The 25,991-nt window shown below is 35.2% G+C and overlaps 1 protein-coding gene across 2 annotated transcripts in view; it reads left to right on the top strand.

The window, feature by feature from the left end:
* LOC145693424 (uncharacterized) overlaps positions 1-25,991 on the top strand; it is a 535,492-nt gene that overhangs the window by 352,122 nt on the left and 157,379 nt on the right. The gene's annotated exons all lie outside the window — the stretch shown is intronic.

Genomic DNA, 25,991 nt, shown 5'->3' with positions numbered 1-25,991 from the left:
CCAGATAGTGTGCTCACCGACAGACGTTATCCCTTTTACGTGATGGGCTTAAGGCCATAGATGCCAGAAATATGTATAAATAAACAAAATTATGGCGCCCAGAAAATTATAGTCTGAAAAAAATTGTCATCGGTAAACAATATTATCATTGGTTTAGTCACTAACAAAAGTAGTTACAGAAGTATTCAGCTTACATGTTCTCTTCACCAATAATTATTCTCTTCCTGAATCCGTTTGTATCGATGTAGACAATCTATACGCTATTAAAAATTGTATTCCATTAGTCGATGGGAAGTTAGTGGTGATAGAACACGTAAGGCGTTTATTCTCATTTTAACTGGTGACAATACTAATACAAAGCCCATATTTAATTTGGGACAGACGCAAGGGCTGGATGGAAGTACATTTCCGTTGTTATTGCTCTCTGTTCTCTCTTACCTCTAAAGGACAATAAACAAAACTGCTTGTATTCTTTCTGTTTAAAAATCTAATTGGCTGGTAATTCTTCTCTCCCACACTTACGGAAGGAGGGAAAAGTTATACATGTGCTCCTCCATAAGTTTAGGTTGTGAAGCTAATACTTCTATTATTTCAATTCTGTACTATATCACAGTAATGTTACACAATGTTTATATTGTATTACCTCTTATAGTGTCTTCGTTTTATGTGGTTATTGTATAGTAGTCAAAAACTTGGGTAATATAACACGCATTAGCAACTTTGCAGCCAATCAGCGTGCTTTAGTTGCATGTGGTTTTGTTCGTGGTAGCTTAGAAGAGGGAACTAACTCACTCACTCATTCATTCTATGGCCTATGGAACCTGGAGGTTCAATCCCGCGTTCACAAAAGCTCTCCGTTGACTTCTGTACTTAGCTAACTGGGTTCAGTTTCTACTTTGTATTCCTAATTCTTCGGGATCCATCTTTATATTATCCTCCCATCCGCGCCTAGGTCTTCCTAATGATCTTTTTCAATTGGACTTCCAGTTAAAATTTTGAAAGCGTTCTTAGTTTCTTCCATTCTGGCTACATGACCTCTCCATCTGAGCCTCCTAGACTTGATGACTCTAACAATGTTCGGTAAAAACTTGATCCGGTATAAATAATGCAGTTCCTCGTTATGAAGTTTTTTCTATTTTCCATTCCCGTTCCTCTTGAGTCCGAATATTCATCTCAAGATATTTTTCTCAAATACTTTCAGTCTACGTTCTTCCCTCAGAATAAGCGACCATGTTTCACAACCATACAGCATAACGACATGATTATCGTTTTATATATTTTAAGCTACAAATTCCTCGACAGAATTCGCGACGATAAATGATTTTGAACTGAATAATAACACGAACTCTGCGTTTAATCGACATTTAATTTCTTCGTGAATATGGTTTTGGTGTGTTAATATTGATCCTAGATATTAGAAGAGGGAACAGATTACAAAATTCATCATATACAGGAGATGGAAGGTCGTAGCGCCATGTTCCACCCGCCATAACGCCTCAGGTTTCTCCAAGTATCCATTTTACAGTCTGTTTGAACTTTTGAGCTGAACGAGGAAGAATAAGAAAATAATCCCCTCGCCCACCGGATATCGAACCCTGGTTGACTAGTTACTAAGTAGATATCTTATCAACTATACTTCGCCATTCTTAATGACTATATTACCCTGCTAAGTAAACCTTTATAGTTCTAAGCCGAAGGAAAAGCCTACTTTTGTGCTTCAAATAATCAGACTCTATTTCCCTTTTAACATAACCTGATGTAGTTTTCTCCCCATCTACCTCTTCCTCTAGAATAACAAGGTAGAATGGTAATTGAAGTAAATTCCAGGAATTCCTCCTTTTTCTTCCTCTTTTACCAGAGTGACAAAACTGCCAGACAAGCCATAAAAGCAATGTCATGGTCTTGTAAACTCTTGAGCAGTGGAAAATGGAATCGCGGAACTGTAACGAGATAGCATGTCATCGCCATTCTGTCATGCAAAGTGAACTACAACTGCTTGGCAATGTCATTCAGTGCACATACAGACTTCACTGTGGTTTCACTTGGCTACTTTGCATACCGTGGTTGCAGCTGCAAAGGGTTGAGGGAGGTTAAAGGAGACGGATAATGAAATTTAGAAAATAAAAGTTCGCAGAATTTTTCAAAACTAGTCAGGAGAAAAATTCGTTCACTTTCACGGAATTGTGCGAATGAAATCACTATTGAGGAATGATTAATGAAGTATAGCTATCCACTGCTGTCAGAAATCTATTGATACACACTATTTCCCGAAGATTATCTGCCAATCTTCTTGACATTGTCAAAGGTATCTTACACAATGGGTTTTTACATAGAATTCTTTACACCCCTTTCGCATTTTCCGTACGAGAGACGCGCCCCGCTATGCATTTTGATCTAACAATTCGCGTAATAGCTGATTATGTGTGTACGTTGTACAGTATATTGTGAAGTTCCACAGGAAATCATTTTTCTCTATTCACCATTTGTTTGTTTCTTTTGGCTACAAAAGTTTTTCTTCAAGACTTATTTTGTCAATCGCAAATACTCTTAGCTTGTGATAAAAATGTGAAAAAAAAATTAAAAGATAAATGGAATTTGTCTCAATCAGTAGCGTAGGGGAGAGGACTGGGCAAGAGATGTAAATAGTTACCAATTCTTGAAAATACTTAATCTTAAGTAAATGAATAAACTGAAAGAAAATAAGCTCTCATTTTTTTTTCTAAAGGAAAGCATAACATGTGGTATGAATAAATGTCAATGTTTACTCTTAAAAGAAAATTATCACCACTATCACTGGTGTTTTCCCATTAGACCTATTGCTGTTTTATCTACTGACCTAACTACTAATTAGATTATCTCATCTTAGACATAGTTGCGGCGGATATTCTTGTTTTGCCTATTCCCGTTACGCCTAAGCTCACTTGACTAGGGATGTTTAGTATCTAAAAGAAGTTTCAGCTTATGTTTAGCAGAAGGGGTCCAGTTCTTTTCTCTAAAAAATGTTACAATTTTGGTAATTTCTGTTCACATTCGGTTAGTTTGGGGTAGGTTAGGTTAGTTTGGGTTAGTTTCGTTTATGTTATATTAGTGTAGGGGTCCCGCATAAATTTCCAAAAAATTATAGAATTTCGCTTATTTCTACTAATATTAGGTTAGTTCAGGTTAGTTTATGTTAGGTTATGTTAGATTTGGTTACATTATGTTACGTCTAAGTGCTTGCATTACTCATTTATCCTGTAAATTTTGTGTTTTTTTACGTGCTTCTGGACCCTTTGTACTAAACATACTCTGAAGTTTGGGGGGCGCGGTGGCTCAGTGGTAGAGCGTTCACCTCTGGTGCTTGGGGTCCCGGGTTCGATTCCAGCCCCTGCCAAGTGAACTTTGTGGTGGACAAACACCGTGCTCGTGGGATTTCTCGGGGTTCTCCCGTTTCCTCCCACTTTCTTCATTCCACCATTTCACTCATCTCTCATCATCACCGTCTCCTTTAGCCTAACCGGCATAACCGTGGGACATAAAACTTAAAGATTTCATTTCAATCCGTGTCCGAATCGTCTCCCTAAACTTGGAAAATGTACACGAATTTGCGGGATTTTTTAATAACATAGTTATGGAGATGAATAATTAGCCTGAAGGTTTCATGTTTTACTTTACAGTGAAATGTGCTCACTTTCTTAAATAAAAATAATTTACGTATTTCATTATTTTTCTAATATTTTAATCAGTACTTTTTTTCTATTCCCATAACTGGGGAAACAAGTGTGTTACAACAGAAAGTTCAAGTAAAGGCTGTTTTCGATAAATTACAGAAATTAATTTTCAATTCGTTATATATAGAATATATATCACTTACTGCCTGTACTGCCTGACTACGACGCCTATGTGTTAACACGATTGTGTTAAAATATAACACAAACACGTGGTTAGAACCACTCACTGTCCATTTGGAGTTGTGTGTCAAATGCCAGTAGTTGAAATGACACACAACCTGTGTGTTAAATTAACATTGTTTTCTGCGTGATTGCCAAATATGTTGGGCATCTAATTATAAAGGCTTATCAATTGAATCTATAGACAAACACAGTAGAAAGAAATACTTAAACAAATCCAGGTATACGCAACATTTCATCTACCACATTTGATGCATTTATTGCTTCTTTTTCTAAGCGAATGTTTACTATAAGCAACAAACGCATCAACTTTATTAGATGGCAACTGTCGTCGATCATTTGAAAGTGAATATGGAAGAACTATAAAATAAAGTAAATAGACAGTCATCATTTTGTTATAAAATTACATGGCGAGCAGATTTTATCTTATCCCGAACGGTTATCGTCGAATATACTCGGCTTAAAGGAACACTCTGATTAGCCAAATTCAAAAGACTTCAACAATTTTTCCCACTACAAGCGTCGTTTTCTTCATCGCCTCCGTGGCCAAGTCGGAAGAGCACGCGGGTAGTAATCGAAAAGTTGGTGGTTCGTGCCTTCCCCCGCCACGGAGTATTTTTTTATTTTACTTGTTTAAAGTTTTTTTTTTTTTTAGACTCAGCGTAATGTAAACACGTTACGCATATAGGCAATTTAACATATTTTGAGGAAGTAATTTTGTGGTTCATTAACGCTTACGGCACGGCTCAACACCGGTTGTGTGTTAAAGACGTAACACACCCCCTGTGTTAATCGCCAACACCGCGGGATATGTGTTGAACTAACACTGCATAGTGGTAGTCACGCTGGAACCACTGCCTTGTGTTAAAATGAGTTTAATTAACAAACCATTTTTTACTGTGTATATTCGTATTGAAGTTACCCCGAAAATTGTGTTCTATTGTGACCTGGACCTGAACCTGGAATCGGACCTGGTACTGACTATATGCACTGAAGGAATGCGCGCTAATCTTTCGACTACCCGACTGTCCCATTCCCCCTCCCTCAATATTACTTATATATACATCTCTCTCTTTAGATCATACAAATGTATTGAACAATCATGAGTGAGCCTCTACCACTGAATTGAACATGCACTTATGTAGTAGTCGGTTAGCTTATTGTACAATAATTGATGGAGTACAATTTACGATTTTAAAGAAACTTCACCGAAAACGGGGTACCATGAAGCTGAGCGTCATGAGTAATTGAGAGGGGGGGGGGACAGAAATTTTTCAATTGATTTGATTTTCAGCCTAAAATAAGTTTACAGTTCCATCTGAAACTAAGAATAATGCATTAAAACTACCTCCTATATTCTCGAACGGCAGAGGTAAAAATGAGGGGGAACGCGCGAGGACGCCGTCTCTTCACTTCCAAAAAATATCTCTCTCCCTACTTTATAAAAAATTACAATGGGCAAAGATAGGGCCTAGGCACGGGGGTTGGCGTGACGTCATCCGTCCCCCTACCTTTTCGGATCCACTTTTATTCCTGTCTAACGGCCGTGATTGTAACTATTCGCAGAAGATATTGTTTGATTGGGGAGGTTGTAAATTCACCACCTCGTATATTTTCTCTAATTCTGGGTTCTAAAGCACTCAGTCCTCGTAAACTTTATTTAAAAATAATAAACCATTACTGTGAAACTTCTGCTAATCAAGAGCGGGGGAACAAGCTGCATGGTGGAATGAAAATATTCATTGAATATTAAATAAAAAAAATATGATTATCTGAGGAGGAAATTTAATGGACTACTTGATATCGCCGCCTATGAATGGGATAGTATGCGAATAATTGAGGGATCACAGTTTTTTAGTTTTATATTCTATAGTATTACTGTGCTGGTAAAGAGATGTTGATGACGAAAATGAATGAAATTGTGATACAAAGAAAGTGAGGAGACGGGAGAACCCCGAAAAAACCCACGGATAGGATTTTTGTCCACCATAAAGTTCACTTGGCGCGAGCTGGAATAGAACTAGGGACCGCACACTCCAGAGGAGAACTCTCTGTCACTCACGAATAACTCCATGAATTGCATTGACTTCTATTTCATCTTCGACCAGTGCATGATAAGAATATACAGGATTTCTGTTTCTGTCTGCTGCAGTAATTGCCTTCTTTCATAATCTCTGTGATTTGTTGCACCATCTTGTTGAAAGAATATGTCCCCAAACATTGGGATTCCGACGCTGTAACTCAGGAATTAAAAAAAGTCTCTAAGCACATGTCTGTAACAATTGCCATTAACAGTTACAGTAACATCATTCTCTCTCACCCTATTCATAGTTTTTTCATCGCGTACAGATCTATGCCTAACCGTATGTTTAGCATCTGTTTCTGCACTGCCTCTGTTTCTATGAGATTCAACATATCGTAGAATTGATTTACAACGAGAAGTTGTACGCATACCAAATCTAGCGTAAAACCTTCCTTGAGCACTGATAACTGAGTAATTGCTGATGAAATAAAATTCTACTGTTGCTGCTCGCTCTTCTGTATTCCACCTTTCCATGTTACACCACTAAATTTTGAAAATGGTCTTCATCTTAACCTAAAAAGAAACATAAAAGAATATTACCGCAAAACTTGCAATGTAAATGTGGTCATTAATTAATTGTCACCCTGTGTCCATTGTTGTTCGATTTTTCCTAGCAATGAGACACATACTACTTGTAACTTCAAAATCTTCTTTCAATTAGATCTACTTAGTTTTCTTGTGTTTCATTTTTAGTTTCCCAAAATACATATGCATATTTCCATATGCAATCCAAATGGGAGCTCTATAACCCAGTTGAAGTCCAAATTAACAGGTAGTATTTATGGGTTTTGACTATTTCAGAATGGTAAAATGACAACTGGACGTATTTACCCCTCTGAGACAAAATCCTGAACCTGCACGTGCATAGATCCACTCTGGTAGCAAAACATATATTGATTGTTCTTGTGACATTAATATTGTAAACAAATTGTTATTACTCCACTTAATATATCTATAAACCATTCAGCATGGGAATTCCATTTCTGTGTTATTAGGTAAATGTGGGTGGAGATATGTTTTCTTTTTTATCTTCGAATGCATGCTCCTAATTACCTCTTGCTGACCTTGAATGCCACTGCTACATCAGTAAGTGAACCTTGTCTAAGAGGTAACAATAAGTAATTGGGTGTCTCCCGTAACTTTGTTCAAGCACTCTTAAGATAAAGGATATCCTGACGTTGATTCAGATCTTCGTCATACGGTGACTGATAGAGTAATTTCTCTTTCTCATAGCATCTAGTTGATCTGCAAAACACGTGTGCTCATCGAGCAAAAGATTATCTATCACTAGTCCAAAACAAGTTTCAATTTTAAAATTAACCTACGCAGAAAGCAGGAAAAAACATATTAAAAGAAGGCAAATTATGGCTGAATTTCCATTAACCCGTTTAGCTAGACTACTATAATTCAGCATAGAGTTTAGACAAGAGAACTGCATCGAATAATTATGGTAAATCGATTGTAATGAGCTGAAATGAAGGTTTTCTTGGAGCATGATTGTGCATGTTAAGTTAAAGGACACTGTAATAGACATGAGGATATATTGAGATTAATAAGTCAGCTGATTCTATTATCTTATCCTGATTGCTATGCAAAAGTTATGTAGTGCATAGCGCATAATACTAGGCGAGTGTGGAATAGTGATTACTGATCTTACCTCGTAATCGAAAGGTTACGGGTTCGAATATTGGATCTATTATCTTGATTCAAGTTCATTTAAGTGTTTCTTCTGAGTTCCACTAGATTCTAGCCGAATGGGCAAAAATTGTCTACCCGTCCTTCTCATGGGAAGAATGAGTAAATGGAAAATATTTTAATCACTTTCCCCCTTATAATATGCACGGGGGATTAATTTATACTTAAAATGGCATACGGAGTGTCACTATTCATCTCAACCACCCCGAGAACTATGAATTAGATTCTAATACTGGTTATAGTCATTATTTTTATATGCCGACCCCTTTCCAGCTCAAGCCCTCATTCCCACGCCCATGGGAGGGTGAACTTGGGCTAAACAGCATCAGGAGTGTCACTATTCATCTCAGTGACAACGAAAACTATGAATTGGGCACTAATAGCTGTCGCTCTCGATTATGTTTACATGTCATCACCCCTTCATCATTTCTCCCCTCTGGACGAAAATGTGCGAGAAACCTAAATTAGGCCAGGATTCACTCATGTACCAAAAACTATCAAAATCAGCGCAGCGACCTAGGCTGAGTTAAATGTCAAACATAGTTACATTTCATTTTTATTTACACATAATCACATTCATGTATATTTTATGTCAATAATAGTGACATGTTCTTATGACAAATGGTTGTTGATCCCAGTGTGAATTAGCAACGGAAGCTGCCCTCTCTGCTGGTTTTGCGGCTAGTGCGCACGGCTTTGATATATGCTGTCCCTGGTTCTATTTCCTTGAAATGTGAATGTATTTCAGTGGTTCGGATTCCACCTGAAACTGCAGGAGCACGTGTCATATAGTTTCGATGCTGAAAAGTGACGCTAAACTTCAGGAAACAACGACTTCAAAAGCTCTACCTGGAAGTTTATTAAATAAATAATATTGTAATTTTAATGCGATATAATATATAGAGGGTTGATTAATTCGTGTGTCAATTTCATTTGTTCACTGTGCAAAAGTGGTATGAGGTAAAGCCGTGCAATTTGGTGTAACTTTAGACGAAGGACATAAGTTTTGTTTCGCCATAGGAGCATGCCACTTGTACTAAAGATTGAAGAGATATAGGGTCAAAGGTCAAATTTCGATTTTTTCCTTATGGGATTGCAATGGTAAATTCTGAAAGTGCACGGCTTTTCCTCATACCACTTTTGTATAGTGAACAAATGAAATTGACACACGAATTAATCAACCCTCTGTGTATACATATATATAATATTCGATTATACACACTAGTTGTTGTTCATTATAAGCCCTCGGTTCACTGTACGCTATAGACTATCATAATCGCGATTAATTAAAAGTTCTAATTATTTTTCAGTTATATTTTCCCGTTTGTCCAACTAACTTGCTATCACATAAATGTTAATGGTTATATCTAAATATGGTTATAACCTTTTACGTGGATTGGCCTTAATGTTTGTTAAATATTTTATTAAATAGTTCGATAAAGGCTAAAAATATAAAATGAAATTTTCTCAAAACCAGCCCAAACAATTTTATTTATATTTTATAAATCCATTTTCCCAAAACAACCCTATTATATGGTATGTCATTTCTCTTAGAAACTCGAGAAGGGATAGTTTATTCTTGGGGGGAATTTTCTTTTGGACGATTTTCATATCGCAGTTGCAACAACTTTGCTTCGAATACTGAATATAAGGTTGTTTTGGAAAAATAAATGAAAAAGTTGAGGAGAAATATTTTGGGTTTAGGAGAGATTCACAAGGGCACAAGAGATGCAATTGCATTATTAAGAGTAGTCAGTGAAAGACATAGAAAAAGGGAAACTTGTGTATGTTGTATTTGTTGACCTAGAAAAGGCTTTTGACCGCGTGAATTGGGAATTGTTCCTGAGAGTTCTAAAGAAAGTTCGGTTGGAATGGAAAGATCAAAGGCTTATTAGAGATCTATATATAAACCAACAAGTGTTAGAATAAGGGAGGAAATGACACAGGAGAGTTCAGTAGGAAGGGAAGTTCGACAGGGATGCTGCCTCTCGCTTACATTACTTAATATCTATGTAGAAGAGATAGTGACAACGAGCCTGCAAAATGAAGACTTCATTTCGGTAGGCGCTTGTTGCGTAATCTGAAAAGAAAATGAATAAGATGTTAGACAAGGAAGAGCTGTAAAGAACATAAGATGAAAATAAATGTTAGAAAGACAAAAGCCACTGTGATTGGAACTAAGCTGTCTGTGTCAAGTATAGAAGTAGGGGTTAGCAAATAGAACAGGTGCTTAGTTTTCGATACCTGGATAATATTATTAGTGATGATATGAAGGAAGTGTGAACGTGAAATAAAAGCAAGGATAGGAATGGCGAAAGAAGATTTTAGGAGAATGAAAAGTCTATTTTTGAGGGAACTTGAATAAACAGTTGAGTAAAAGTCTCATAAATTGCTCCGTGTGGAGTATTTTACTGTATGGTGTAGAAACATAGACGTTACCCAAAAGTGATTAGAAACGACTGGAAGCTTTTGAACTGTATCATGAGGAATGTGCTAGAAAGTATGGTGGCAGGAAAGAGAAAGAGAAAGGGGCGAAGAAAGTTGCAATTCATGAATGGTATCAAAACAGAAAATCGTACATGAAGATGAAGAGGTTAGCTGAAGAGTCTGGAGCATGGAAGCTTCTCAGTTGCGGCAAGTGACCTGCCAATAATGACAGAATATTATTATTATTATATAATACATATAACGATAATATAACATGCACTTATTATTATATGAAAAATATGAAATTGTAATTGATTGCAGTAGGAATAAAATGGATAGTTATCTTCCGGATGTTGAAGCCAATGATTGCGAAACTTGAATAATATCCAATTTCACTCGGAAGAAACGAGCTCTGGATAATTTACATACATAACACATAAAAAATAATGGAATTTTCTCAAAAGAGGAAAAAGAGAGGAAAGAAAAAACAGAAAAGGAAGTTGTCAGTCAAATCTACGTTCATAACACGGTCTTCATTACCTTTAAAATATCACGAAGACCTACATATGTGTTTTTTAAGCATCTAACCTGATAATGTTACTACCCATGGTTGTTAATGTTTCACCCAAGATCTCGACAATAAATAAAAAGATAATTGGATAGAATGTGAGAAGAAGAAAAAAGGAATAAACTTGAATTTAGAAGAAGAAAAGAAACAACGATGTCTCAATGAAACTTGTTAGGTTGCTAGCAGATGGGGACAACAAGAAAAGAAAAAAAGAGAACGAGAGTGTTCGGAATATTAAAAAGATTAAATGACGTGCGACATACATTTCTAACAATCGAGTCAGCTGAGAAATTGAAACAAAAAAGTTTTCATGCAACTCAGGACTTCAAGTTTGAATTATTTCAAGAAAAAGCCACAAGCACGATGCATATATTATGATGAGAAAGATTCCGGATTCGATTTCAAGTGCTGACAATTTCGAGTTCTATGTTTTCCTTTTTATTATTCGTAGAATTTAGTAGGTAAAGGAATATTCCAGTTTTAGTTTTCGGGTTGTTCATTTTTTAATGAACTTTCCTTTTCGAGATGAATGTTTTAACTTCAACTATATGCTTATTTCCAATTTATTATGAATTTTGAGAACTAAATTTGTAGCTACGTATTCTCCGTGATTGTTCTAAATTCTACACCGCCTTGTATGTTTTTCTTCCTCTACTATTCCCATTCTTTTCGAGGGCACGGTGGTTCAGTAATAGAATGAAATTACTAATTTTACATCCCATAATTGTGCTTTTTAGGGTAAAGAAAACGAATGGTTAATGATAGGAAATGATTATAAAATAATTGGTGGAGGAATTGAAAGAACTCCAAAAAACCCACGGATGCGATGTTGTTCACCACAAATTCACCTGAGATTCAACATGAGATCCTCGTACACCAAAGATGAGCTCTCTTCTACTCAGCTACAGTGTCTCCGGTTCAGTAGCAGAGTGGCCACTTTTGGTGCTAGGGAGTCTGGCTTGATGAGTTTATGATAGACCACATTGTGTTTGTGGATTCTTTGTCCTACCACGTCATGATTCTACCAATTCTTCCATAATAATTCTTCATTTTCCTTTACTATCCATCCGTTTCCTGAAGCTTAAAGAGTAGAACTGTGTTACCGGCATTCGCTTCTTTACTTACGTTGTATTAAGTACAACGTGGTATTTTATAGTATGATATTTCAAGTTTTAAAATAATACTACAAACTGCAAAAATATTGTATGAGACCTATACAATTTTGAAGTTAGTTTACCTTACTCTTTCCTATTACTGAAATGTGATTAGTGGAATCGCAGTTTATCATTGTCATTTGATTTTTTAGTTATACGTGTATGCACCTAAATATTGTTTAGCTAATAAAAAACACACTAAAAAGAAATCATTATTTTAATTAATTTGCGGAAGTAATTTTCTTATTTTTAAAAGAAATACGATTATACTTAATGACCTTACTGAATTAATTGGAGAGTTAATGCACTGAAGAGGAACCATTGTTTTAAAGTTCTATTGCATTTTGCGCTAGAACATTGGGTTTTCAGGGAGCCAGGGCTATTGTCTGGCTTCAATATTTCGTGTGTTATAAAATAACACATAATTGTCGTTGGTAGTTGTAAAACGGTATTCGGTTCCAGCAACCAGAAGAAAATCAACTACTTGAAAAAGAACATATCGTAGTATTTGATTTACGTATCATATTTACGAATTTTCGCATAGGGAAGTAACTACTTGTATAACAGATTTGGCACAAAATGATCAGAAAGGAAAACTCCTGTTTTCTTCCTACTCTGGTACTACTACTGGTTGTACGATGTAGTATATATAATCTGAAGTTGTCTATAAACCATTAATGAAAAGTAAATAATGTCTTTTAATTTGTCTTATAGTTGTACACGTAATATTTCAAAAATAATAAACTGTCCTGAAAAATCGTCCCCCGTGCAATAGAAAAAGATGAAGATGCTTTGAATTTCTTGATTTATTACAGGAAATAAATAACTTTATGTAGTTATTAGTTACGTTGACGCTATAATGTATTCCTGTTTTTCATTGTCTTGTAAATTAAACACGAAGAGCTCAAATAATTGAAAATAGAACACTCATCATTGATATAGAGTTTCACGCAGTAATATAAATACTGGTCTTACAAAATGTCATACTTGCTAAACATTTATTTGCTATTACGAAACTTAATCATTCGGTACTGGTAGTAGAATAGTAGGATAAAAAATGTAAAGATGTTGACGAAAATGTACCTATAGAAGCTGTGCTCTTGACTTATTCAGAGTTCACACTACTAGTGATTTCAACTGGCAATCAAAACAGTATCACATGGAACGTCAAAATATTATACAGATTCTAATTTGAAACTTTTGTTTTCGGATCATATTTGATCACCTTTATTTCCCTTAATTGTGTTTCTTTCTTCACATATATGACACATTTGGATCTATAGCGGATAACTTAAAAGTTTCAAACTAGAAATGAAATGAAATCCTTAAATTTTACGTTCCATGTTTATGCCGGCTAGGCTAAAGGAGACAGTGATATGAAAAATGAATGAAATGGTGGAATGAAAAGTGGGAGGAAACGGGAGAACTCAGAGAAGACCCACGCACACGGTGTTTGTCCATCACAAAGTTCATGTGGCGCTAGCTCGGATCGAATCCACGATCTCGTGCACCAGAAGTGAACGCTCGACCATTGAGCCACCGCCGCCCAGTTTCAAATTAGAATATGTATAATATTTTGAGGTTTCATGTGATACTGTTTTATTTGCCAGTTGAAATCACTAGTAGTGTGAACTCTGAACAAGTAAGAGCACAGCTTCTATGGGTACATCTTCGTTAAATCTTTATTTTTTATCATATTACTCTACTACCAGTACCGAATGCTAATAGCAAATAAATGTTTCAATAAGTATGACATTTTGTAAGACCAGTATTTCATGGCACCATTGCTTCGGTAAGTGGAAGTTGCGTTATATGTTCCATATTCTTCTTCTCTTTACTGAGAATGTTAGTAGCAGAGCGTAAAATTAGAAGATGAGTTGAGGCGCTTGAAAGTCAAAAAGTTTTTCAACTCAGTTTTTCAGCTGTGTTTTGAGCTTCAACTAAACATAAATAAAATTGGTTATATTGGAAACGTTGGGAGGTAAAATGAGCAATTAAAAATATTCGAGAGAGTATTGAAAGATGAAACCAAGTGTCTTAATTTATTATTTCGGCTAGTTGATAAATACATGGCTTTACTCAATTATCGTGAACTTTTTAAATATCCACTAAGTGTAGAATCATTATTACTTGTAAAAATACTCCTAAATATAATCAGCACTGATCTAGTCCTTCATTCACGAGCCAAACGTCATATACAAATTAATCATGAATCAAGTAATAAAATGTATTATTCTCATCCACTGAAAAAGCTCCTAAACCTTATACTTAAGGGCTTATTATTTGTTGAATAAACCACCATAATATTAAGTTGATAAAATCTGACCATCAATCAAATATATAGATTATTTCCAATGCAGAATTCAGTCGCTAAAACTCAACACTCGTCACCAATACATAAATTGTTATACACCTAAACTTTCAAGCTCCCAATACCTCTTACTGTGTAAAATGTAGTATAGTGTTGTATGTTACGGTAGTATCGTTTACTGTCACATTAATTTTCACCTACACTAAATATGATCCGAGAATTCGTGTGCGAATGAATCAGATCGCATATTGGTCTCAAAACTGGGCATGAATGGAGTTGTTTCTTGTCACCTGGACTCTTCATTTGTATAATTAATTTGTATGATAGGGAGTCAGACATATTGTAATTCCACGCAACATTCTATGTAAAGAAACATAGTGATAAAAGCCAAATATATATAGAATATACGTAGAATGCAGTGTCATACAAAGAATTCTGTAGTTTTAAGTTTCACAATTATGCACTGAAGGTTAAATGAGATTGATTATTCTGAAAGTGAATGATTATGAATGGATTGGTGTTGGTCAAATGATAATGTAGGAGGAAAATGGAGAACCCCGAAGAAAGACATGAACACGATGTCGTTCATTACGAACTCATACGTTCTAGAATCGAATCTAACCCTAACGAAATAAAGCAGTAACGCCAACCAGAAAGAAAGCTTTCCAGTAGATCGTAGTTCAAAATTCCCCTAAACTTCATTAGAGTTCTCCAAATGTTAAAATATAATATTTCCACTCTAAGTTCTGTTCTAAAATTGAGGTTTGTGTTAGATCTGTAAGTCAAAGTTTAGAAACATTAAAGAAGAGACAATGGATGGGTTGCGTATAGCGAATCCATAATCGCAAAGGCCTGTGGGATTTAAATGAGTTTGATATGAGAAAATAAGAAAGTCCTCACCTCATGAAATTTGATCCCTCGAGAAATCACTCTGAGGCATAATTCTGTCTCTAAATTTATTAGAGAAATCAGTTACTTAGCAAGACCGAATAAACTTACAATGCTTGACTGTCTTACGACAATTTTCTTTCATGCCGTCGAAAATAAAGTGACTTTTGAATTGTTCTAATAAATTGTTCCAGAAACCAAAGTAATTCTTCGAGAAGATCCTAATTTGGTGTGCTCTGACCTTAGTCATTCCGTGTCGACTTTTCTTAGAGAAAGATCAATTACATTATTTCTCTCGAGGTACTCAATTTCATTCTTTATAATTCAATCGAACACAATTTAATTGTCAGTGTCTCAGGTTCGGATTATAAAGAAGATACTACATTAGTCATTTCCCAAACGGATACTTTATGACGTCACAGTTTTCTGTTCCACTTCTGTAATGGTCCCTTCTTTTCCTCTTCATATCAAAACCTGAGACTTAATCTCGAGAGATGCTTACATAATATAAATAAAATATGTTTGTTAATTGTCTAGGGTAATTAGCTAAACAAAATTAACTTAATCATAGTACCCAAGGTTCAGGGAATTTTATATAAATTAGGCTTTTCCAATTAGACCAAATTTTATTCAGGAAACCAAGAAAAAATAGAAATTTCTCTAGTTGATTTAAGGTTCCTTAATTAATAAGATTGAGCTCTTTAATTGTTCAGTTCCCTGAAAAAAAAAATAGGTTCTCCTCTTAGAAGTAGAGGTCACCGCCTACTTAATGCCTTAAATTCTGCTTGCTTCAGTCCAGAAGCGTTCCATCCAAGAATAACTAAGATTTTCTCTAAAAGAGGTTCTGAATATGCGTTCTCGTACAAGCCATCATAAACCTCGAAATCTCTAAAGACAGCCCCAACATTCTGAGCACTGTCTCACCTAAAATCCCTAATTCAGGTATTGCCCTTTATCGGACAAACCTTCAGGAAAATAAACTAGCTATTAATCATTAATCAAGGAAAAAGGGAAAATAGGGAAATTTCCTTCACCTAGGAATATAGCACCTTCATTCAAGGCTCGGTAATAGAAAACAATCTCAAACTCCATAGCTTGTCATCCCCTTACGTGAGGAATCGGCTGTGTATTTTTTTTTTTTAAATCCAGCTAGTCAAACACAACTAACTGTTAAAAAAAACTTATTCGGCTCCAGTTGCCATAGCAACGGCCTTCCCTAAAATTCAATCTAAACTCATGTAACAGCCAGCGCCCAAAACGGACGTTGTCTCCAAAAGATCTAATAATCCCTACTAAATTTCATGTCCGACAAATTTCCTAGCCAGGGATCGAACACCTATCCTTAATCTAAACCCCAAGGACATACAACCAGAATTTAAATATTCCGCTTCGTATTCCTCTAATACAATTATAAAATTGTGGTCCTACGCCACAGCCATCTTCTGGGCTGCACCCTCGCTACTGACTAAAAAAAAAAGTCACGAAGAAAAAACGAGACCTCAGGAGCACGAAAGCTCCTCCTGAAAGAAAATTCCGTCTCAACTGCTTGAAAAGAATGGAAGAATCTGCTATCCCTCTGCTATTTCCCTTCTCTCTTATATATGATTTTTTCAACCCACTCCACTCCGCAACAACGGGAGAGCTGTCGTTCTGCTCAGCAGTGTTTCAAACTAAACTAGCGATCTACCATATATAAAACTTTAGCCTAATTGGAATTAATTTTCTCTATAGCTGTAAAAGATAATTTTCAGATTAACATATATATTCAAAAATATACAAAATGATCAAACAGGAAATATATATGTATATTTATATCAATGATTAATAAGTATTTACCATATGCTACCATGTTTTTCCAGCGCTGGTACTAACTACTAATTATATATGTATTAATAAAACGAAAGAAAATGAACATTAAAATACTTTATAATATATGTAGATATATACAAAAACTAGCAATGAGCCTGAAAGTGCTCGTTGCACTTCTTAGTAAACTCCGCAGAGAGAAAAAGGAGCAGATAGAAACCCTGATCTTGAGAAACTTTAATGGTGATAGGTAAACAAGAAGATCGATAACATAGTTGATGATTTTGCATGCGTACTATTCGTGGATCCATAAGTACGCTTTCACTGGCAACACTTTCTTTTTCTATTTTCCTCTCCTCTATTGCCCAATCTGTTTCTCTCAGCTATTTCTTTGATTGAAAAGGCTTGCTACTACGTCACACATTGACCAGTTAGAATTGACTGTACTACATTGACATTTATTAAGCGCGTCTTACAAAAACTAACATACCAGTCAGTAAACTGTTGATCTACTAGAATATTACAACGCACGACTATTTTAACATGTAAACTAATGATAAAAATTAGTATAACATCTTCAAATACAGAGATTTTTTCGGTAATTCTGATTCTTTCGGAAATTATATTTTGTTTTCCAATAATATGCACTCCTTGAATACCACTGCTGCAATACCCTTCCTCTCTCTCCCTTCCAAGCTCCTTCGCTGTACTGGATAAATGTACAAAGAGTTAGATATATTTATTTTAGTAAACTTCCGAATTCACTTTAATTTTTTAAATAAAAGGTTTAAATATATACTTATGTTAATGCTGCAATGTCTTTTATGCGTCAAGTTTCTTCAGAGAAAATATCAATCTCTATTCCTTACGCAAAACTTTCTCGTTTCCATTAAAACGGTGAACATTTCGTACCTCAAACGGAACCGTTCCGTGTTGTCCAGAGCTTACTACACATCAAAACAATTTGATTTATTAACTTTTCCAAATAAAAGATGGTTATCTTTCATTAAGTAAGGAATAAACAAAAAAAAATGTTATAAGCTTTTAGTTAGAGAACTGAGTCGCTATGCCAGCAATATCTGATACTTTTATGAAGTTATTCCTAAGCTATGAAAACTTTGTTGTTCTCATCGATAAATTTCAGTGATACTAATTTTATAGTAAACCACATTACTTTGTGACTGTAGAACCTACTGTGTATCATCCCGTTAACTAGCAAGCACAAAGGAAATAACACCGTCAGGTAGAGCTATGCGATATCTGGATTTGGATATCAAAAATCGGCATCTATTAAAATATCAATATATTAAAAAAATCGTCAAATCGTAAATCAAAATATCGAAATTACGTATGCCAAATATCCAAATATCATATTTGAAAATATCTAAATATCGAATATCAAAATATCGAAAACTTTTGTATAAGGAAATATCAAATATATCAAAGATCAAAATATCGAGTATCAAAATATTGAAATATGGGAAATATTGAAAAATCGAAAAATTGTTATATCGATCTGTAATAATTTTGATATTTCGATATTTGAATATATTAATTGATACATCGAAATATTGAATACCACTTCCATGAAGTGGTATATGAGACTTCCATTGGTCACTCTGTTACTTCTTTCTTTACACTCATTTTTATACATCTTCCAAAATATTGCGTAAATGAATAAAATATTACTAAAATTTCTGTGCGTAATTATTTAGAATTTGAAAAATAGTATTTACTAATGCTGTCGAATTTTTGTGACATTTGCAGTTTTCGGTTTTTGAGAAAACCGGCTTTTTGAAAACCAAAAACCGCAAATGCGGTTTTCAAAACCGAAACTGCAAATGCGGTTTTCAAAACCGAAACTGCAAATGCGGTTTTCGAAACCGAAACCGCAAATGCGGTTTTCAGTTTTCAAAACCGACATTTCGGTTTTATGAAATTTCACTTTTTTCAAAAACCGGTTTTCGTTTTTTTTCAAAAACCGATTTCGACAGCACTAGTATTTACTGAAATAAATTCTGTTGTATATATTGTTCCTATCTTGAGGAATACGCCTTCAAATCAATTATAAAGTCGTAGGTTTAGGCGATGGACTGAGCAGGATTGACGAGTACCTCGGAAATATTGATTAATTTATTGAATCCATTAAATTAAATTCATCAAGTGAATCCATTTGCTTTATCCACATAGAGATATTTCTGAAAGCAGGAAACACTTTTAAAAAAGTGTATGACACGTGCGTTTCTGTTTTTCTCGAAAAACCTGATAATGGAATTATATAATTAAGAGCCTTTATCAACTGCGATATTTCAGAAGACAGAGAACTAAAAGACCTATTGACTTCCATGGATATCTTACACTTTCGATTTCGGATTTTGAGAGTTTTGCATTTGATGGACCAAAGTTGTGTGTATTTTCTGGAAAAAAAAATGAGCAGATGAATTACAATACCGATTGATTTCTGCAACAGATTGAAACAAAGTGAAAAGCTGAGCATGAGACTAATGAGCATTTTTTAATAAAATTTCTCCCTTTTCTACAAAGAATATTCCTTTCCTTAAGAAAAAATCGTTGCACAAATCATTATCATCATAGATATTCTGCCATTATTGGGAGGTCCCTTGCCGCAAACTGAAGACTTTGCGTACACGACGGTCCCTTTCGTCTTGACGTAACAAGTTTTTTGTTGTATACGCCGAACTATAGCCTCATTCGACTCTCTCTTTTCCATACCGCCATACCTTCTATCAATTTCTCCATGATACAGTTTCTTCTCGACTAATAACAGATCCATTTTTTCCCTCTTTTTAAATTCCATTTAACAATGTTCCTTTCTCTTTCATTCCTAACCATTCTTCATTCGTTTTCCGGTCCACCCAGTTACTTTTTATCATTCTTCTCCATATGCGAACTTCAAAAACATTTAGTCTTCTTTGGTTGCTGTTGTAGAATATTCCTGTTTCGGTCCCATAGGGATACCATAGTCCTCACGAAACATGGAAAATGGAAACATGGAATCTTCCTCCGAAACTCTTACCACATCAAGAATCATGGCATTATTTCTGCTCTATCAACTATCTGCACAGCGTTTAAAACTTTCCGAAACGGAAAATTCCGCGGTTGTCCGTTTGTAATACAATCCTTTGACATCGTTTGTTTGATTTCCTAGAACCACGATAAATCATCCAATGGCATGTAGATGGTGTACAATGCAGTAGATGTAAGTTGAAGTTCTGTATAAACCATAAATGAACATAAAAGTAATTACTAAGTAGTGTATTTTACTTTGTTTTATAGCTGTACACGTAACATTCCAAAAGTAATAAATTGTCCTGAAAAATAATCCCTCGTGCAATAGAAAAAGATGAAGATGAGTTGAATTTCTTGATTTATTATAGGAAACAAATAACTTTATATAACTTAGTTGTGTTGACGGTATAACGTGTTCCTGTTTTTCATTGTCTTGTAAATTATACATGAAAAACGCTAATAATTAAAAAAAAAAAACGACACTCATCAATGATATACAGTTTTACGCAGTAATCTAAATACTGGTCTCACAAAATGTCATATTGTTGGAAACACTTATTTGCTATTAACAAACTTAATTAGTCGATACTGGTAGTAGAATAGCAGGATAAAAAATAAAGATGTATCTATAGAAGCTTACTCTTGATTTGTTCGGAGTTTATACTACTAGTGATTTGAACTAGTAGATGAAACAGTATCGCATGAAACAGTATCACATGAAAGGTCAAAATATTATACAGATTCTAGTTGGAAACTTAATCAAAAATATTCAGTCTTCTTCGATTGCTTTCCCGGAGTGTTCCTGATTCTGCCCTGTAGAATACCATAATCTGCACGAAACAAGGAAAAATCTTCCTTCGAATCTCTTACCCGATCAAGAATTATGTCATGATTTTTGCTCTAGCTACCAACTATCCGGACAGCGTTTAAAACTTTCCGAAACGGAAAATCCCGCGGTTGTCCGTTCATAACACAACCATTTGACACTATTTCCTAGAACTACGATAAATCATCTAATGGCAGGTAAATGAATATGGCCTAACTCGGAAATGTAATATTTTAATAATATATCTTGATTCAGGTTCTTTCTGGTTACTTTTCCCGTTGTCGTTTATAAGCCTTTCTTACATATAGAATATGCTTTGATATTAGCGGCCCAGTTTCCTGTTGCGGGCGGACTAGTGCAGGAACCAGATGAAGTAGTTGAAGGAGTGTTCCGAAGCACGTGACTTGGGCTCCGGATCAGTAGGGCGTGACATGTGTTTGAAATGTTGTTTCTCTTTATGTGTTTTGTACGTGTCCCTCCCTCGATCCTCGCACCTAATGCCCCCACATCTATTATATAAATAATAAGAAAAAAAAAACAAGTTATGATAAGAGAAGCATAAAACCTGCTGAAATGGACGATTAGGGTGCAAACAGACTAGCTACCGGATACAAGTTTGTCCACATACCTTTCATTATGATATGATTACAAAAAGGCAAAACGAATCGAAAATTTTAAAAAAAGAAATTAAAGTAAAAAGGAAAGGAACTCGCAAATTATAGTAGAAGCCAATCTACACTGATTTAAGAGCCATTCGGAAATTCAAATTGCTATTATCGCTCTTAAATCACATTGATTTTGAAGTGGTGTGTTATAAGAGAGAAAGAGAAAAGAAAAAAGCCAAAATCATTCGAGAGTTTTTAGTCTTTATTTGACTTCCCACGTTACACAACATTAATTTGGATCATTTTCTTGCAATGACGTACATACATATACAAATTTGAGACAGTGTTCTTTCTTCTGCACGGTACGTGCGTGCTTGTATGCACGGTGACGCCCATGATGTTGCTTAAATCGAATTAACAATCATGAATATTTGTATAATAAAATGTAGAAAATGCTTGCATCAAAGACAACGAAGTATATAAAAGTTATGTACATACAAATTAAATGTCTTTCCTCCTTTCACGTTTAAATTCTTAAGAGGTAAAATAAATAGTCTATAAAAGAAAGTTCTCTAAGTGTATATAGTATTAAGTGCAACGTTTATCCGATGTCTTCTACTTCATGACAAATGGTATTTATATACTTTAAACCATTTATACACATGACGAGGACTATTCCTGTCATGATCATCTACGAAACTGAAAGCTTTTTAATATATCATCCCTACTACGTTAGATTACATTGCAAATCTGTTGGACAAAAAGGACATATGAGCAAATTACAGGACGTGATGTTTTATATTAAAGATATAGATAAATGAAAGTGACTATGATTTAATAACTTCAACCATTGACCGATCTCGATGAAAGTTTCAAGATAGAAGTGTAACTTAGAAAAGGGGAAAAGGGATATATATAAATATGATCGAAAATGACCGATATTAATGACCGAATCCATAGTTTTCGAGGCCGCTGAGATGAATATTGATACTTCCGATGCCGTTTAAATCCAAATTCATCCCCACAACTTTGGAGAGGAGGGGGAGAGTATATAAAAATGATCAAAAATGACCAATATTAGTTTCGAATCCATAGTTTGCGGAGTCACTGATACGAATAGTGGTACTTCTGCTGCCATTCAAATCCAAATTCAGCCCCTATTAGTACTCCTAAGAGAGGATGTTGACATATAAAAATAATTGAAATAACCGATATTAGTGTCGAATTCGTAGTTTTGGGATTCCCTAAGTTGATTGGTGACAGTTTTGGTGCTCTTCATGTCTAAAATGAAACCTATTCTCACCGTACGAAGAACGGGCATTCTGATGGTAATTTCTAAGAGCATGGGTTCGTCCTATGTTTACCTATTTTAATACAGACTTTCATCTCTGATTACAGATAATGTTGCACTTAAGACGAGAAATTTGTCCTCTCATCTTGAAAACAAAACGAGTGAGACGAGAGGCAAATTTTCAAATTCTAAACGAGACGAGGAATTGAAATGTTACAATTCTTGGCTCGTTTTCGAGACAAGGAATTTCCAGAGACTCATTGGCAACATTAGTTTACCCAAATCTTACAACTCAATCCTTTTTTAATGTTAAATAATTCATAGTATAAATACTATAAATTGATAAAGCGATTGTACAAACACAATGAAAAACATTTTTCACTATTTAAAAGTATGCAATTCATGACACAGTATATTTCAATAAATAAATAAATAAATAAATATGGCATAAATGTTATGTTATACTTTTTGTAGATCTCTTGTGACGCGGAAAGGCTTTGATAACTTCTATATTAAATAGGGCATACATTTTGTAACAAAAGGGCACAAAAATTTATGAAACGAATTATTTTAAGACGAGATTAAAAATCTTTCCGAGAATCGAGACGGGATTAGAATTATTCGAGAGACAAAACGCGAGTGATACAAAAATTTACGAGACGGGAAAACATTATTTCTCGTCTCGGCTCGTTTCGTAGGTAACATTAATTACCCAAAACACCGTGTGGTTTAGGCACTTGATTTTTGCTGGACGCACAGAATTCTTAGATTGACGTTGTCATGATGTTAATGAGAAGCTACTTTGAAATGAATGAACTAACGAAGATGCCAAAGCGAGAGGTGTTGTTTCTATCTCCCCGACACTTTTTTCAAAGGTTTTACTATACTCATATTGAGGCACACATTTTAATATACACATATTTAGGCAAGAAAAACTTAAATATTAATTGAAATTGATTTGCGATTTAGACAGGCCCGTATCCACGGGGGTTCTAGGAAGGCCGTCCCCCTAAATTTTTGCTGCCTCCCTAAAATTTTCACGGTAGGCTTGCAAATGAAATATAATATGGTGATGAACTATCATATGGTTGGATCGGGCCCTCCGTAACTTCAGCCGCCCCCCCCCCTACATTTTTGGGCTGGATACGTGCCTGGATTTAGAGTAACTACTGTTATTATAAGATTGAAAAATATAACGATTTTCCAATGTAAGAGCTATGTCTCGCGTAGTCACAAGAGCAGAAGGACGGGTAGGTTGTATCAGTTGTTCAGTTGACATGTTCAGTTTACGATTGAGAAAACACTCGTCACCTTGTGATTTGCTCAAAGCATCATCCTTAAAGACTTGTCGAAGCATAACGATGGTCTTAGCTGCAGTTTTCGCAATAAACAAGCAAATAAATAAATAATTATAAATAAGTAATAGAATTTCAGTTGCAATTTTCGTTCCTTCTCACATATGACAATAATCGTTGGACATTACGAGTACGAACACTCACACAACAGCACCAAGGATGAACAACTCCGTATAGACGGATGTCATTCGGCAGACTGGCATGGAAAACTCGCTCTAATAACGCGCTCTTTAAGTGCAAAATGTGCGAGTACTGTGTTGTACTTTCGGTTGTTTTGAGTATGTCCTCGTATATTTAGACAAGAAAAACTAACTAATAGAAATGTATTTGCCACTCTTAGAAACATTTTTGAGTAATCTCTGTGTTATTTTATGTTTACTAATGATATTCTTTCTTGTTTATTGTAGGTACGTATTCTGTCGTTATGAAGCACAAAAAGAGGATTTGGACGGTGAGCAAAGTTTTATATTATTTTATGGCATGTATATTTATAAAAATTGTACATACGAGGTACATGCCAAGAGTATGTGCTGTTTTCTTAAAGCTCCGGTCATGTTCAATATTTCGATGAGACCTTTTCTTCACTTTTCAACACGAATCTTGTCCACATTTACACATCATTGCATCTTTATATCTTACTATCAAAGTAGTCTTTGAAGTCCTTTATGGAGGGTATATGGGAAAATAACACTCCAGAGGGCAGTTCAGGATTCAAATCTCTGTTTCGGAATAAGTCCTTTAGTTCCCAGAACACACAGATCATTGAGAGTGCTGAGGCCGTGGGAGGAGAATAAATGAGAGACCACTTAATTGTTATCTTTTATTCTGTAAAAAGACTTCTTCATATGCAGGGGTATGTTTTAGACACTGGCTCCAGCTGTATAGGGACCTAACGTTGGACAATCTCAAGAGGTCCGTCAAAAATCTTTCCACGATGCGTTGAGAGAATACTGTAAGTGTGCAATTACCATCAACAGTTAGCTTTCTATTCTCAATGACAGGGGCAGAATACGAGAAATGTTTTTGATGGTGATGACCCAAACTGAGCTTTCTGTTCTTGGCAGATCTTTAGTTGAACCTTCCTTCCATAAATTCATGCACGCACTTCCTCACAATACAGTCAACAAGGACAGCATCCTTTAACTCGCGTTGAAATCGAAACTTTTTCCACAAGATGCAGACAAAAACATTATTATGCAACTAACTCTACGATGAAATCCGTTATTTCAGGTCAGTATCAAAAAAGCCTTTCGTCCACAACTTATTATAACCAAGTATAGTTACAAGCTTGTATTTTTGAACAACTGAGCTCTAAAGTTTAAAGTTTATTCATGTGAGACTATATTAATCTATCCTGATTAATTTTGGAACTCTGTCAAAACAGCACGTACTTTTGGAATGCACCCTGTACTTTTGATATTGTTTGTGTACCAAATGAGTTTGAGTACCAAATGAGTTTGTGTACAGAATGCCATTTTACACTGGAACAATGAAAGATGGGGAAGAATTTTGGAAGGGTGTCGACCGGGGCTTACATATTTATTTAAAAAAAAAAATACCATCTAATATTCACCTGTTATGATTGACGGAAAACTCTGAAATAATACCCAATCAGCATAAGTAATCTCGTAGTTCAAGCTTAGGATCTTAACGTTAAGAATACTATCAGTTCACTTCAATCGCTCGGTAATAGCTAACTTCATTCCTATCAAGTCCGATCATACGAAGCCCAATATCCATTTAAGTAATGTGATCTCCTATTGTACATATGTTTCAGGAAAGTTAGAAGTATGAGTCGTAGTGCCATGATTGGTTAATATTCTAATACACATATGTCATCATCATCCTAATCATGAGTGTCCTATCACCACTAACAGGTCATTTGCTGCATATTGGGAGTTTCCATACATTAAGACTTGGACTATATTCTGTAAGGATATACAAGAGTGATTAAGAAAGTAATGCCTCCAATATATCTCCATTTGTGTTTGACACACAGCACCGATACAGGTATCAGTGGAAAGCTTGCAATGTCAGCTACAAATGGTGGCATCATTTTTCA

Source organism: Thermobia domestica, chromosome 8, assembly GCF_964235325.1.
Source record: "Thermobia domestica chromosome 8, izTheDome1.hap1.1, whole genome shotgun sequence".
In the NCBI taxonomy this organism is placed as follows: domain Eukaryota; kingdom Metazoa; phylum Arthropoda; class Insecta; order Zygentoma; family Lepismatidae; genus Thermobia; species Thermobia domestica.
Note: the sequence above shows the minus strand (reverse complement) of the source record. Positions and strands in the feature narration are given on the sequence as shown.